Source organism: Cyprinus carpio, chromosome B19 (genome assembly GCF_018340385.1).
Source record: "Cyprinus carpio isolate SPL01 chromosome B19, ASM1834038v1, whole genome shotgun sequence".
NCBI lineage: Eukaryota > Metazoa > Chordata > Actinopteri > Cypriniformes > Cyprinidae > Cyprinus > Cyprinus carpio.
Genome location: NC_056615.1, coordinates 26986497 through 27000527, shown reverse-complemented (window position 1 = coordinate 27000527; position 14031 = coordinate 26986497).

Below are 14031 nucleotides of genomic sequence, written 5' to 3'. Positions count from 1 at the left end.
GATGAGTGCAGAGGGGTTTCTCCTGTCTATCATCATATCATCTGCTATCATTAATGCACTCGGAAGTAGTGCTGAAGTCCAACTTAAGATAAAATGAAGCAGGCTATATTTGATTGTGCTAAAGTGGAACTATTGCAAGTATACTTCAGATGCTCTTTAAATGTCTTACATTTCTGATATTATTCAAAGATCACATACAATCCTCATCAATAGTTGCATTAAAACATATTTTAGGCTTTATATTAAGAAATGAGCATTGTGCACAAGTAGTACTCCAAATAAAGCTTAATCATAATCTTGATATCAGTGAGTCAAGTGATATGTCAGTAAATATATTAACAGATACTATGTATGTAATAAATAACTTATTTTTTTATTATAGGGTGAACTTGTGGAAAACTGACTTCAAACATTTGCTAAAAATCAGCCAATTCAAAGACATTGATCTTTGTTTCCTAATCTAGCTTTCTAATAAATGTGCCATTCTGAATGAGATTTTTTTAACTCTGTGAAATGCATGTTCCTCGTTTGTAGCTTCGGAGGAAAGCATCTGCTAACAGAATAAATGAAAGTTAATGAAAACTCAGTTGTGCAGTGTTTGAACCTGACTGACACTTTTTTTTGATGATACTTTGCTAAATTTATATTTATATATTTATTTATATATTTTATATACAGTAATGTATGTGAAATACCTTTTTATTCTATTAATTATATAGTTTTTTTATTATTTATACTATGCTATTTAAATTTACAAAATAAATGTTTTTGAAACAGAAAATATTTTACCTAATTTTTTTATTATTATTGTTTTTTTGTTATTTTACTGACACCAGCTGATTTCACAACACATTTTTACACAACACAACTCAGTAATGCCGTTTTTTGCATGTTTGTGCAAAATCAGTTTTAATGAAATATTTGTTTCGGAGATTACCAAACACAGTTAACACATGTTTTAGATCATTATATCTTCTGTTTATTCTGTTAATATGTTTTAATGCTTTTTGAACCTCTGCGTCTTCTATCATATTTATGCACTTTGCATAACAACACATCTTAACCATAATAAAACAGCTACAAGACATCCGTTTTATTTGAATTCATTTGGCCCAGCATTAATAACTCTACTTGTTGAATAAACCTATACAACTGAGTTTTAGTGTCAGTATTTAACTGACCTAATGTTCAAAACAGAAATACTAATTTCTCTTCATTTTGTGTGATGTTTGCACATCAGTGTTGGGCAGTAAGTTAGTAACTAATAATATTACTTTTTGCAGTAACTAGTATTTTGTAACTAATTACTGATAATATTTCAGTAATAATATAAAACTTAGTAACAGTTACTTCGATGCCTCAACCCCTACTGATTTAAAGTCCAACAATTCAATAATTCCTAGATTTATTTTCATAATTTTCACAACTTGCACAGGCACATGAAGTCACCAGTGCAGCAGACATATGGAATATGAAAAAGTTTACATTCAGCGGATGGAAATATTGCCATGACATTGATTTTGTCAGGAGAAAAGATGATCTGAACACTGATTTCTGAGGAAACCTTTGTTAAAAGTGGAGTGCCTCAGGGAAGTGTTTTAGGCCCTCTTTTGTTTCTTGTATACATAAATGACATGCAAGCAGTTTGTGATTGTTATTTGTTTTTATATACTGATGATTCTGCTTTATTCATTGCAAATAAGGATGTTGGGATACAAGTGAATTTATGAAAGGAGCTTTGTAAGGTAAGAGACTGGCTTTGAAAACAAACTGATGTTGCATTTAAGTAAAACGGAATCCATATTATTTAAGTCTAAAAAGAATATGAATAAGGTTTCTGATGTCTGTTAAAGTAGGGGATTGTTTAATATCAAATATAACTACTGTTAATTATCTTGGATGTGTCCTGGACATTGATTTAAGTGGTGTAAGTATGGCTATGAAAGTTCTGGTTAAGGTTAATGCTAGAACAAAATTTCTTGCCAGACTTGCCTTGTTACTTAATTATATTAGTTATTAAAACTAACTAACTGTGCACACAACCTGAAAATTGCCTACTATATAGGACTGTCCCGCTTTTAATGTATGTAGAAAATTCAAGTAAAAAATGTATTTCATATAATTGCCAGATAAAGTTTTAAAATTGTTATCATATGTTAATGTAAAAAATCTTGCGTAATATAACTTTGTTTGCTGGTTTTTATTGTCATTTGTTATTGTTTTTATTTTTTTTTTGGAATGAAAATAGTCTAAGATGCTGACAAATAAAAATATACTGCTACTACCTACTATATATTATTTGTTGGTTTGTTTACTTGTTTAATACTATATTTGCTATTACTTGCATTAGGAGTATTTTTGTAATTGTTTGCATTTGTAAAGGAAGCACTTGTTTTCTTAAGACTTAATGTCAGTCTCAAGTGAAGCTAATGCACTTTATGTGTGCAAATGACTTCAATGTGAAATAAAAACTGTCCACATTAAAGTTAGATTATGATATGTGGTACAGAAATGTAAATGTAAATGAAATCTAAATGAAATCAGGATAATAACCTTATATTTGTATTCTTACATATGACCTAATATGAATAAAATTCCAGCTTTCCAGTAATGTCCAGCAGGGGGCAGTAGATGAACTGGAAACAGTGAAGGTCAGCAAACTCTTTGAAGCAGCTTTGAGTTCTTGAGTGAGTGTCTGTAAGTGTTGCAGATATTCATGAATGAAATGTTGAGGCAGGTGAGCACACAGAATGTTGATCTGAGACTGCATGCACAGGTATCTCATTTCAACAACAATCCGCCGGTGAAACTTAGTTTAATATTATAATACAGCTGTGCAATTCAAGAAACTCCCCAGAACAAGAGTAACTTGAGAAATGGCACTTATGAGATGCAATGCATTGTGAAAAATACAATTAATCTGTTTCCATATGTTCAATAATATTATACACACACACACACACACACACACACACACACACACATAGAGTGAGAGATAATTATATATCACATATTATAAAATTATACATTTTACTGATATTATATTATTTAACATTCAATATAATCTATTATCATATGTATGTATATGTATGTATGTATATCTTGTGAGATGTGTTGCATTGTGAAAATATTATATATATATATATATATATATATATATATATATATATATATAATATAATATTACAATATTTTATCGAATACTTATACTAAGCTAATACCAATATCATAATATATTTATCAAATATTTGTTCCATAATAGTTCCATTATATATAATTGTATTTAATGTGTTGTAATATTAGATTTAATATCATATATAAAGTATAATGTGAATATTAATTACAATATTATACTATAGAATATTACAAATAATATAATACTATCATATATTTATCACATATTTTGTTCCATAATGGTTCCATTGTATATAATATTATATGAATCTATATTATATATTTTAATATTATAATATTATGACATTTAATGAATTTCATAGGTTTATGAATTCTACTTCATTTCAAGCGCATCTCAGAACTCAGTTTTTATATATATATATATATATATATATATATATATATATATATATATATAGTAGGAATTTGATGAGAAATTATATATACTGAGATGTCTTTAAAGTGTGATTAAACTGGAGCCAGAAGGCGGATTTGCTCTGCATTTGATTTCATTTCTCTCTCTGAGAAACACTTTAGTTAGATTCAATTCAATCAAGACTTCAGTTTCAGCTATTTCCACATCAGCTCTCAGTTGTGTTGACAGTAAGGTGTGTGTGTGTGTGTGTGTGACAGGCGTCTCGCTGTCTCTGTGTCCCGCGGCTGAAGGTAAGACAGATTTACTGCCTCTCCAGTGAATGAGATTTTTGGCACACTGCGCTCTTGTTCCTAAAGTGGTGATGATGGGCCAAACAAGTGTGTTTTTAACCCTTAATGTGCTGGAAAGAGCAGCTGATCTCGTCAACAGCTCCATGAATGGATTCTGCATGAGTCTTACTTAAAAGGTCAGCTCTCTACCTCATTCAGCATTTAACTGACCTCATTCAACAACCTCTTTTGTCAGTTTAAAAAAAGAACTGCTCTCTGAGATTTTTGACACTTTAATCAGACTGAATAAGCTCTTTTGCACTACAATCATTATATCTGCACTGTTTACTTCACTGGTTTGCACTCTATCTGCCATGTGCCTTGTGCTGCTTTACTTATCTTTCTTTTTCCTATTTGTATAGTTGTACTTAATATTTTATTATCTGTATTTAATGTTCTACTGTTAGTGTTATCTGTATGCACCGAGGGTCTGAGAGTAACGCAATTTCAATTCTCTGTATGTATGTACTGTACATGTGGCAGAATTGACAATAAAGCAGACTTGACTTGACTTGAGTACTTGTTTTATGGAGGTGTTTTAAATGGCGTCTGTCCTGTTTTCAACACAGCAGAGCGGTAAATGTTGATGTAAGACGCCTGTAATGTCCCGCAGGGCTCCAGAAAGCTCATATCTGACATGAAGAGCTGAAAAGACAGATGGAGAGAATGCAGGTGTTAAAAGACATGAAGCACAGGAATCAGCATCTTGATTTATTAGGATCAGCAGTGTATACAGTCATGAAGAGCATGTGTGTGTGTGTTTCAGTCTTGTCTCTGATCTATATGAGCTGTGTAATGTTTACTTGTTGAATGAGGTAAAAACAGCCGAACAACTGTTCAGTGTTTTCTTCTGTAGTTGTGAATTGGGGCCAGCAGGTGTGGTTCACAATGATTGCCTGGAATGTTTTTATGTTTCTAGTGCACTTGTCAATTTACTGTTTTGCAGTTGAGTGCGCTTGTCAAGTTACTGATGCTATGTGTCTTTTTTAAGGTTTTTTGCCTGTCAGTGGACACTTTTTAGTGCAGAGGAAAACTGGCTGCACAGACTCACTTAGGCACCTGTGAAATTTTATTATAATTTTATAATTTTTTTAATATTTTAAACTGCTTGTATTTTGCTTCGATTAAAATTTAATTATTTTTATTTTTCATTTATTTAATAATGTATTTAATATTTAATTATATTATAACATTTTTGACAGATACAATTATTTGTTTTCAGAATAATTTTTGTCATACTTTCTGCCTGAAATTTCTGTTCAAATAAGTTTTAAATTTATCGCAATTAAATTTTTTTTTCATATATTTAATTGTTTTAGATTTTAAACTGTTTACATTTCACTTTTACTAAAATTAAATAATTTTATTTAATAGAATTTTTTTCAGAATTTGTCTTTGTACTTTCCATTCAAACCTGAACTCTCTGTTCAGAAGTTTTATAATTTTATTTTTATATATTTGTTTCATTTTTAAACTGCTTAAATGTAACTTTTACTAAAATTAAATGATTTTATTTAATAATAATTAGGGCTGTCAAATGATTAATCACGATTAATCACATCCAAAATAAAAGTTTTGTTTACATAATATATGTATGTGTACAGGGTATATTTATTATGTATATATAAATACACACACATAAATTATATATTTAGAAAATATTTACATGTATATACATTTATATATTTATATTCTTATATTTTATATTATATATTAAATATATTTAATATATAAACATAACATATTCTTCTAAATATATACATGCATGTGTGTGTATTTATATATACATAATCTATGTTCGTATACTGTGTATATTTATTATGTAAACAAAACTTTTATTTTGGATGTGATTAATCGTGATTAATCATTTGACAGCCCTTTTTATTTTTTTTTTTATTTTTTTTTTTTATTTTTAATTTGTTTTAATGTCTGAACTTTTGTTCGAATATAAATATAATTTATATTTTATTGTTAATATTTGTAACTGTTATTTTTAAACTGCAAGTTTCTTAAAGTCCAGTCTTCAGTGTCACATGATTATTCAGAAATCATTGTAATATGCTGATTTGCTGCTCAAGAAACATTTCTGACAATTAATAATGTTAAAAAATGTATTATATTTTTGTGGAAAATGTGATACTTTTTATTTTTCAGGATTCACAGATAAACAGAAAGTTCAAAAGAACAGCCTTTATTAGAAATCTTTTCGAACATTATAAATGTCTTTAATGTCACTTTTGATCAATTTAATGCATCCTTGCTGATTAAAAATATTATTATTATTATTATTTTTTGATTCTTTCGGATCCCATACTTTTGAAAGGTAGTGTAAATCTCGATCGGCTGTCATATGTGCACCAAACCAGCTGGATTCAATCAGATCAGCAAAATGAGCTCAAAATCACACCCCAGTCGTCTGGAGAGGGAAAGAGCACCTCAATCTTCTTCCATTACTCCCGCCAGGACAATCTATGCACACAAATTACGCTGCGGTGACCTCATCAGCACAGGTTTTTAAGATCAAACCTCTGTAAAGCTGTCCAACACAGAGGTAAAAGCTTTCCCCACCCATTAGAGCGCCTTTCAGCCCCAGGTGAAGACATGATTGGTCAATTGCTCTGGGAACCTAGCGCACCTGAACTGCTCTGAACCGTCTGTGACCTCAGCAGGAGGACCTGAGTGAGAGCAGGTGGAAATCAACTAACCCACTGTGAGAGCAGCATCTCCATCATATTTGCACTTCCTAAAGGAAACACATGCTTAAAAGTTTTATGTAAGCGTATGGCTTTCTACATCTATACAGTGTTAGGGAAAGTTTTGCATTACTCCATAAAAAGCAACTATAGTTATGTGAAGTAATGCAGTATTTTACTTCTTGTCACCTGAGCTGGGCTTGCTTATTTATTTTTAAATAGCAAAGATTACAAAACTTATATTTCTGGCAAATGTAAAAGCCCTTTAAACCAAACATGAAAATATAAAAAGTGCCTATGCCTCAACATGGAAGGCATCAACATTCGATTGAATTCTAGTAAATAGAAAATAATTGCAATGCTCAGGTTTTTTTTAAAGGATCATGTGACACTGAAGACTGGAGTAATGATACTGAAAATACAGCTTTGCTTCACAGGAATAAATTATATTTTAAAGTATATTCAAATAGAAAACTGTTAGTTTAAATTGCAATTATATTTAAAAAAAAATATTTTTTTTGATCAAGTAAATGCAGCCTCGATGAGCAGGAGAACTTTAAAAAACATTAAAAAGTCTTACTGATCCCAAACTTTTGATCAGCAGTGTACATCTGAATATTTATAGTTGTAAGTCAGAATTAGTTGCTGGGTGTTTGCTGGGATGTACTGGATGGATGCCAAGTGGTTTTTCACCCAATTCACCATCTGCAAAATTAAAATCCTAAATGATCTCTCCATGATCAGCAAGACTTCAGGTGATTCATGCAACCTAACAGATCTACGATGGGACTGAAGAGCACTCGCTCCTAATACACTTCCACTATTAGGTGTCCCATTACATTGAGAGCCGATCTGGTTTGGGAGAGATCTGGCCATGTGTGCAGTCCCAAAACAATGAGATCTTCTCAGAAGTTAAGTTCCCATTGTGCCAAAGCATTGCCTAATTACATGCTCTTCAGCAGACACCTTCTGACGGGCTCTTGTTATTTTACTGCAGTGATCTGAGCCCAACCCACTTCAAAAGACACACAGAGGAAGAGAGTGCAAGCTCGGGTCGCCTCCAGACGTCTCTCTCATCTTGTAAGACGAGCATAAACACGCTGGAAAACGTGCTGAATAACTCTCTCAGTGCTGCATTAAAGCGCCTTCATTTTTCTCTGCCTGTTTCCCGTGTCATCCGCAGACGAATGGATGAAGTACTCCAGTAATCTCTCAGGATTCCTGCAGTCAGCATGTTTACTATCAATCTAACGCTCGTTTTCTGACCATGCAGGCATTTAACCTTCATCCTGTTCAGTGTTAGACTGCTGCTGGACTCATCCGGTCTGTCCGCGAGGAATCAGGTGGAAAAAAATAGGTCATGCCAGTTAAAGGTGAACCTCACTCAATCTGTCAAGAACATGGGTAACACTTTAGACAGTCTACTAACAGCATGTAACTTTGCAACTCCATGTCAACTAGCAGTCATTAGAGTATTAGTAGACTGTCTGCTTAATATCTTCTAACACTTTATTTTGATGGGTCCACAACATACAGCATACTGACTATCAGAAACTTTGCAAATATATGTCAACTTATTCTACTAACCCTAAACCTAACCTAACGGTCTACTCTGAGAGTTAGCAGACGTGTGTGTTACAGGTTATATATACAATTACACACACACACACACACACACACACACACACACACACACACACACACACACACACACACACACACACACACACACACACACACACATATATAATTTTCATGATATTTAAGCACATTCCCTCCCTATTTTTTATTACTGTAATGCGAAAAAGCAACTGATGTATATTTGTAGTATTTCATTTATTGGTAGTATACCATTTTAGCAATTAATTATTATAATTATAATAATTATTATAAATGAATTTAATAAATATATGAAGAAAGTCTATTTTTACAACTATTCAAATTACATTGAAAGTGACATTATTGTCATGACAATTAAGCACATTTCTCTTCAAATTCCCTTTACTGTAAAACTAGTTAAAATTATTTCTATGAAGTGGAAGCATCTGTCTTTTAATTTTAGCAAAATAATTTAAGTAACAAAAAATAAATAAACAAACAAATTAATTAATTAAAATATAATGAGAATCACCATTGATCTAATAATGTTTTGTCATAAAATGTCCCTATTAAAAAAAAAAAAAAACTTTTTAAAGGTCTTCAAAAAAAAAGTTTTGTTTAAATTATTTACATATACTTGTTATGTATTGGTTATGTATATTAGTAGTTGTTCATTTTAGCAATTAAATTATTCTAAAATAATGATTATGATTTAAATTGATAATTATTAAACACAAATTTAATTATTAATAATATTATTGAATAATAATATTTAATAAGTATTACAGAGAAATTATTTTTCTTTATGAAACCAGCTGCCATCTGCAGAAGACAGCAGACAATGGTTTAATGGAGAACACAGAAGCCCGAGAGCTCAGGTGATTCTCTGCCCTGAAGGCCTGAGCGCGATCTGTCCTGAGATGAAACACACAGGTTAGAGCACAGATGAAAGGTCAAACCGGGGTCACCAGCCTTTTGAAAAATCCTCCTGATGACAAAAGTGAGAAATATGTCTTTTCCCAGAAAATGAGCCTGAATGTAATGCATCTTTGATCTCAAGGAGTGATTAACTTCACTCAAACAATATTTAGGCTTACATTTAAGATTTATGTATTTGAATCGCATGTAAAATAATCATCCATTTGGAATTTGGACAACACATAAAGTAAGTAATAAACTTAATGTCATGCATACATCAATTTGTAGTCATACATAAATCAAACAGCAAGATTTAATTGAAAGTGACATTATTTTCAAGCACATTTCTCCCCAAATTGTAAAACTTGTTTAAAGTATTTATATTAAGTAGTATTTGTTTAATTAAAAATTTGTTTAATGGTAATTTAAGTAAAACAAATATTAAAAAGAACAAGAAAAAAGAAAACAACATTAACAGGTCAGATTTCTGTAGTATTACTAAGAAACTGAATGTGTTTTAAATTCACAATAAACAGGTTTGTACATTTATCATCAATAAATCCAATTTAATTAAAGCTCATACATTTCAACTAATCTAATATTGCTTGTTCCACAACTAGTCATCTTGGAACCATGTTCATACCTTTTACCTGAATAAATGTAATTGTTATTAACAGGGGAAATAAAAGATAAACAATAAACAGATTTATGCTGATTAAGCATTTTGAATACATGCATTTTGAAATAAAAAAATAAATAAATGTATATATATATATATATATATATATATATATATATATATATATGTGGTTGTGTGTTTTTTTTTTTTTTTTTTTTTTTTTTTTTTTTTTTTTTTTTTTTTTTTGTGTTTGTTTGTGTGTTTTTGTTGTGTTTTTTTTTAATTTTTTTAAGTGATAATTTTTTTGCTAATATATATTTATTTTTTTTATTTATTTTTTTATTATATTTAGTTATTTTAGTACATTAAGGTTAACTAAATGAAAATAGAAATGTTGATTTGACAGCCTGCTCAATATTAATCAATATTACGGACTCATATTTAGCCGGAAGCAATGGTTTGAAGTTAGAAATGTCTTGATGGATTTGTTTCTTTTCACTTCTCCAGATGTTAACTGATGGACTGGAGTCATGTGGATTACTTGTGGATTATTGTTATGTTTTTATCAGCTGTTTGGACTCTCATTCTGACAGCACCCATTCACTGCAGAGCATCCATTGCTGAGCAAGTGATGTGATGCTACATTTCTCTAAAAACTGATGAAGAAACAAACTCATCCTAATCTTGTATGGCCTGAGAGTGAGGACATCTCCAGCTAATATTCATTTCAGCCTGAACTATTCCTGCAAGAGTGTAGTTTAATGTTTCTAGTCTAATTCACCAAAGGAGTGTGTGTGTGTGTGTGTGTGTGTGTGTGTGCACAGGAAAGAGGTTTTACAGGAGCAGTAAGTGGTAGGTGCAGTGTGTATAATAAAGATAAAGGCAGCGTGAGAGAGCGAGAGAGAGATGTTAAGTGCTGTACAGGACTTGTCTTGCCCTTGCCCGAGCGCGACCGTCCTGACGCCAGAGTCTGTCTGTGTGAGCAGCACAGTGGCCACAGGCCCTAAGCCCCCTGGACGCGTTTCATCTCTCGCACATAAAACACACTTCAAACACCTGCATTCTTCTGCAGCATCAGCCGGAGTCACCGAGAGTCCAGCTCCGAGCTCGAGCTCTATGTAGAGTCTATCTAAGAGTTTCCTCTGCAACTTTGAGGTCTGTTTCCATCTGAGCATGTCTGAACTTTGTTCTGCAGCGTTTACATGAGAACAAATGCAAACGTTAGTCTCTCGAGTGGGATTTTATTGCAAACTTCTGCATGAAAAATACTGCAGACACAACTAGCGATGTGCAAAATGAACTAGTCACATAACAAGTGGCATTTTTTACGTTTTTAACTTGACCCCATTTATAGATTAAACAGAATTGAATTGAATTATAATGAATGAACTTTCTAACAATGTCGTTTTCTTGTTTATAACTGTGAGGCTGCTTTAAATAGGTTCTGTCAAAAGATTACTCGCCATTAATCGCATCCAAAATAAAAGTTTTTGTTTACGTAATATATGGTTGTGTACGGTGTATATTTATTCTGTATATATAGGCCTAAATAGACACGCATGCATGTATATATTTAAGAAAAATATGTAATGTATATATTTAAATAAATAGTTGAAACATTTAAAAAACTGGATGTTCTAAATGTCGATTGGACGTTCCTCTAACCTATTTTAAATGTTACTAGTTTCAGACAGTTCTGAGAACATTTGAAAGTAACGTTATTTTTTAAATATTTAAAAAGAAATGGATGTTCTGAACGTTCACTTGACATTCATCTAACATTTTTTAAACAATTACTAGTTACTGCACAGCTCAGATAACATTCAAAAGCAACTTACCCATAATATTAATAAAATAAATAAAATTAAACATTCCTTTAATGTTTTCTCTAACATTACCACAACCAAGAAAAAAAAGAAAAAAGAAAAAGCTTTTAAATTTTTTTTTTGAACATTCAGAAATAACATTTTTATAACTTAATGGGAACATTTGCAAATTGTTATTAGAGCATATTTCTGTTAGCTGGTTTGACAATGCAAAGTTAAAAAAATAGCATGAGTTACGCTAAGCTAATTTAAGAACCACCATTAAAAATATAACAATAAGTATAAATTAATGAGAAAAGATTAAAAATCCTAAACTCTTTTACCTCACTATTCAGCAATGAGTGCTGGGCGAGTAGCACCTGTCTGTAGTTACAGAAACAAAAAGCTTCCTCCACACTGAAAAATAAATAAATAAATAAAATAAAAAAAAACCTTTTAAGTTTTACTGGTTTTATGACTTTTTTTCCAATAAAAAATTCTAACAATATTTAAATCGAGATCAATTTACTAATAACATCACTGCATAAGATATTAAGACTGGTTTTCAACTTATTTTTATACTAAAACAAAAGAAAATGTTGTGATTGCAGTAAGACAAAATAAAATAATAACCAATATACATTTTCACAAAAACAAATTTATTTTTTTTGGTGTTGTTGTTTTAATGGTTTTTAAAAATTTGCACAAAAAAAACGTATTGCTATGATTATTAAAAGCTAGCTTAAAAAGTGGGAGAATAAAAATAAGCAAACTGAGCTCAGTTTGAGACATTGCTGAGATGTGAAAGTCATATGTGAGACTAATGGGGTGTTTTTTAGGAGAAACATCTGAGAACCAGGAGACTGAAGTTGCCTGTGAATGACTGGTGTTTTGATCTGAAGTGTGTGTGGGTATGTGTGTGTGTGTGTGTGTGAGTAGCTGTGTCAATATTTGATGTGTGATTCCTCCAGGCATGTGTTTATCATCTCTTGAGTTGGCTCTGATCACAGAGAGAAGCCCACGGGTGATTACAGCCTCCACTTTAAACACACACACACACACACACACACACACACACACACACACACACACACACACACACACACACACACACACACACACACACACACACACACACACACACACACACACACACACACACAGTAAATCAGCGGCCGCTTCAGTTCGGCTCGTCTCATTCATTCCCAGTGTTTCTCAGCTACTGTGTGTCAGCAGAGCATTACTGACATTAAATAATAAATTACTGGAAACCAGACTGTTCTACGTGTCATTAAAGTGTCCAAAAGCCTGGGAAATAAAACTTTTGTCATCCTGAATGACATCCCTGTCACCTGTAAGACAAAAGCTGTGCAATATAACGTGCATCATCCAGAACTGAAGAATTGGCCTCCTTTCATTTCATGAGTGTGAGTTTTAATTGAACTGAATTTAATGGAATCGGCCACACCCATATTCTACCCACAATGCATTCTGTGAAATGAAGTGTTCTTCAAACCTGCTCCACAAAAGATGATAAATATGATAAAATGTGATAAATACAATAAAATACTCACACACACACACACACACACACACACACACACACACACACACACACACACACACACACACACACACACACACACACACACATATATATATAAACTGTGAATTTGTCCCATCGTTCAAGGTTTGTCTTGAAAATCTTTGCTGTTTTATTTTAATTAATTTAATTAACTAACTTCCTTACTTTTAAATTCCAATTATAATTGTGTTTACTACCTCAGTAAAAATTTAAATTAAATTAAGAAATTTAAGTTCAATTCTGAATAGTACAAAATTCACTTTCAAAAAGAAGAGAAAAATGAAAACTAATGTTTAGGGTAAGTAAGATTTTTAATGTTTTTGAAAGAAGTCTCTTCTGCTCACCAAGGCTGTATTTATTTGATTAAAACATACACTCTCAGAAAAAGATACATATAAGTACCTTAAGTGTACATATTAGCACCTAAACGATACAAAAGTGTAACTTTTCTAAAGGTTCCACCCCAGTGACAGCTTTTGTACTTTTTTTTCTGAGAGTGTACAGTAAAAACAATATATTTTTACAATTTAAAATAGCTGTTTTCTATTTTAATCTGTTAAAATGTAATATACTCCTGTGATCAAAGCTGAATTTTTGCTGCTCAAGACACATTTCTGATTATTATCAATGTTGAAAACAGCCCAAAGGTTTTGTAAAAACTGTGATACACTTTATTTTTCAGGACTCACAGATGAAAAGAAAGTTCAAAAGAACAGCATTTATTTGAAAAAGAAATCTTTTGTAACATTTTAAATGTCTTTACTGTCACTTTTGATCAATTTAATGCAGCCTTGTTTAATAAAAGTATTAATTTCTGGGGGGATAATTTTTAGTAAGTGTGATTTGCTGAACATATGAAGGTGTTTGATTCAGATAAACGTGAGTGTGTTCATGAATCTGTGTGGTGCTGTGGTGAGGGATGGACCGTGACCT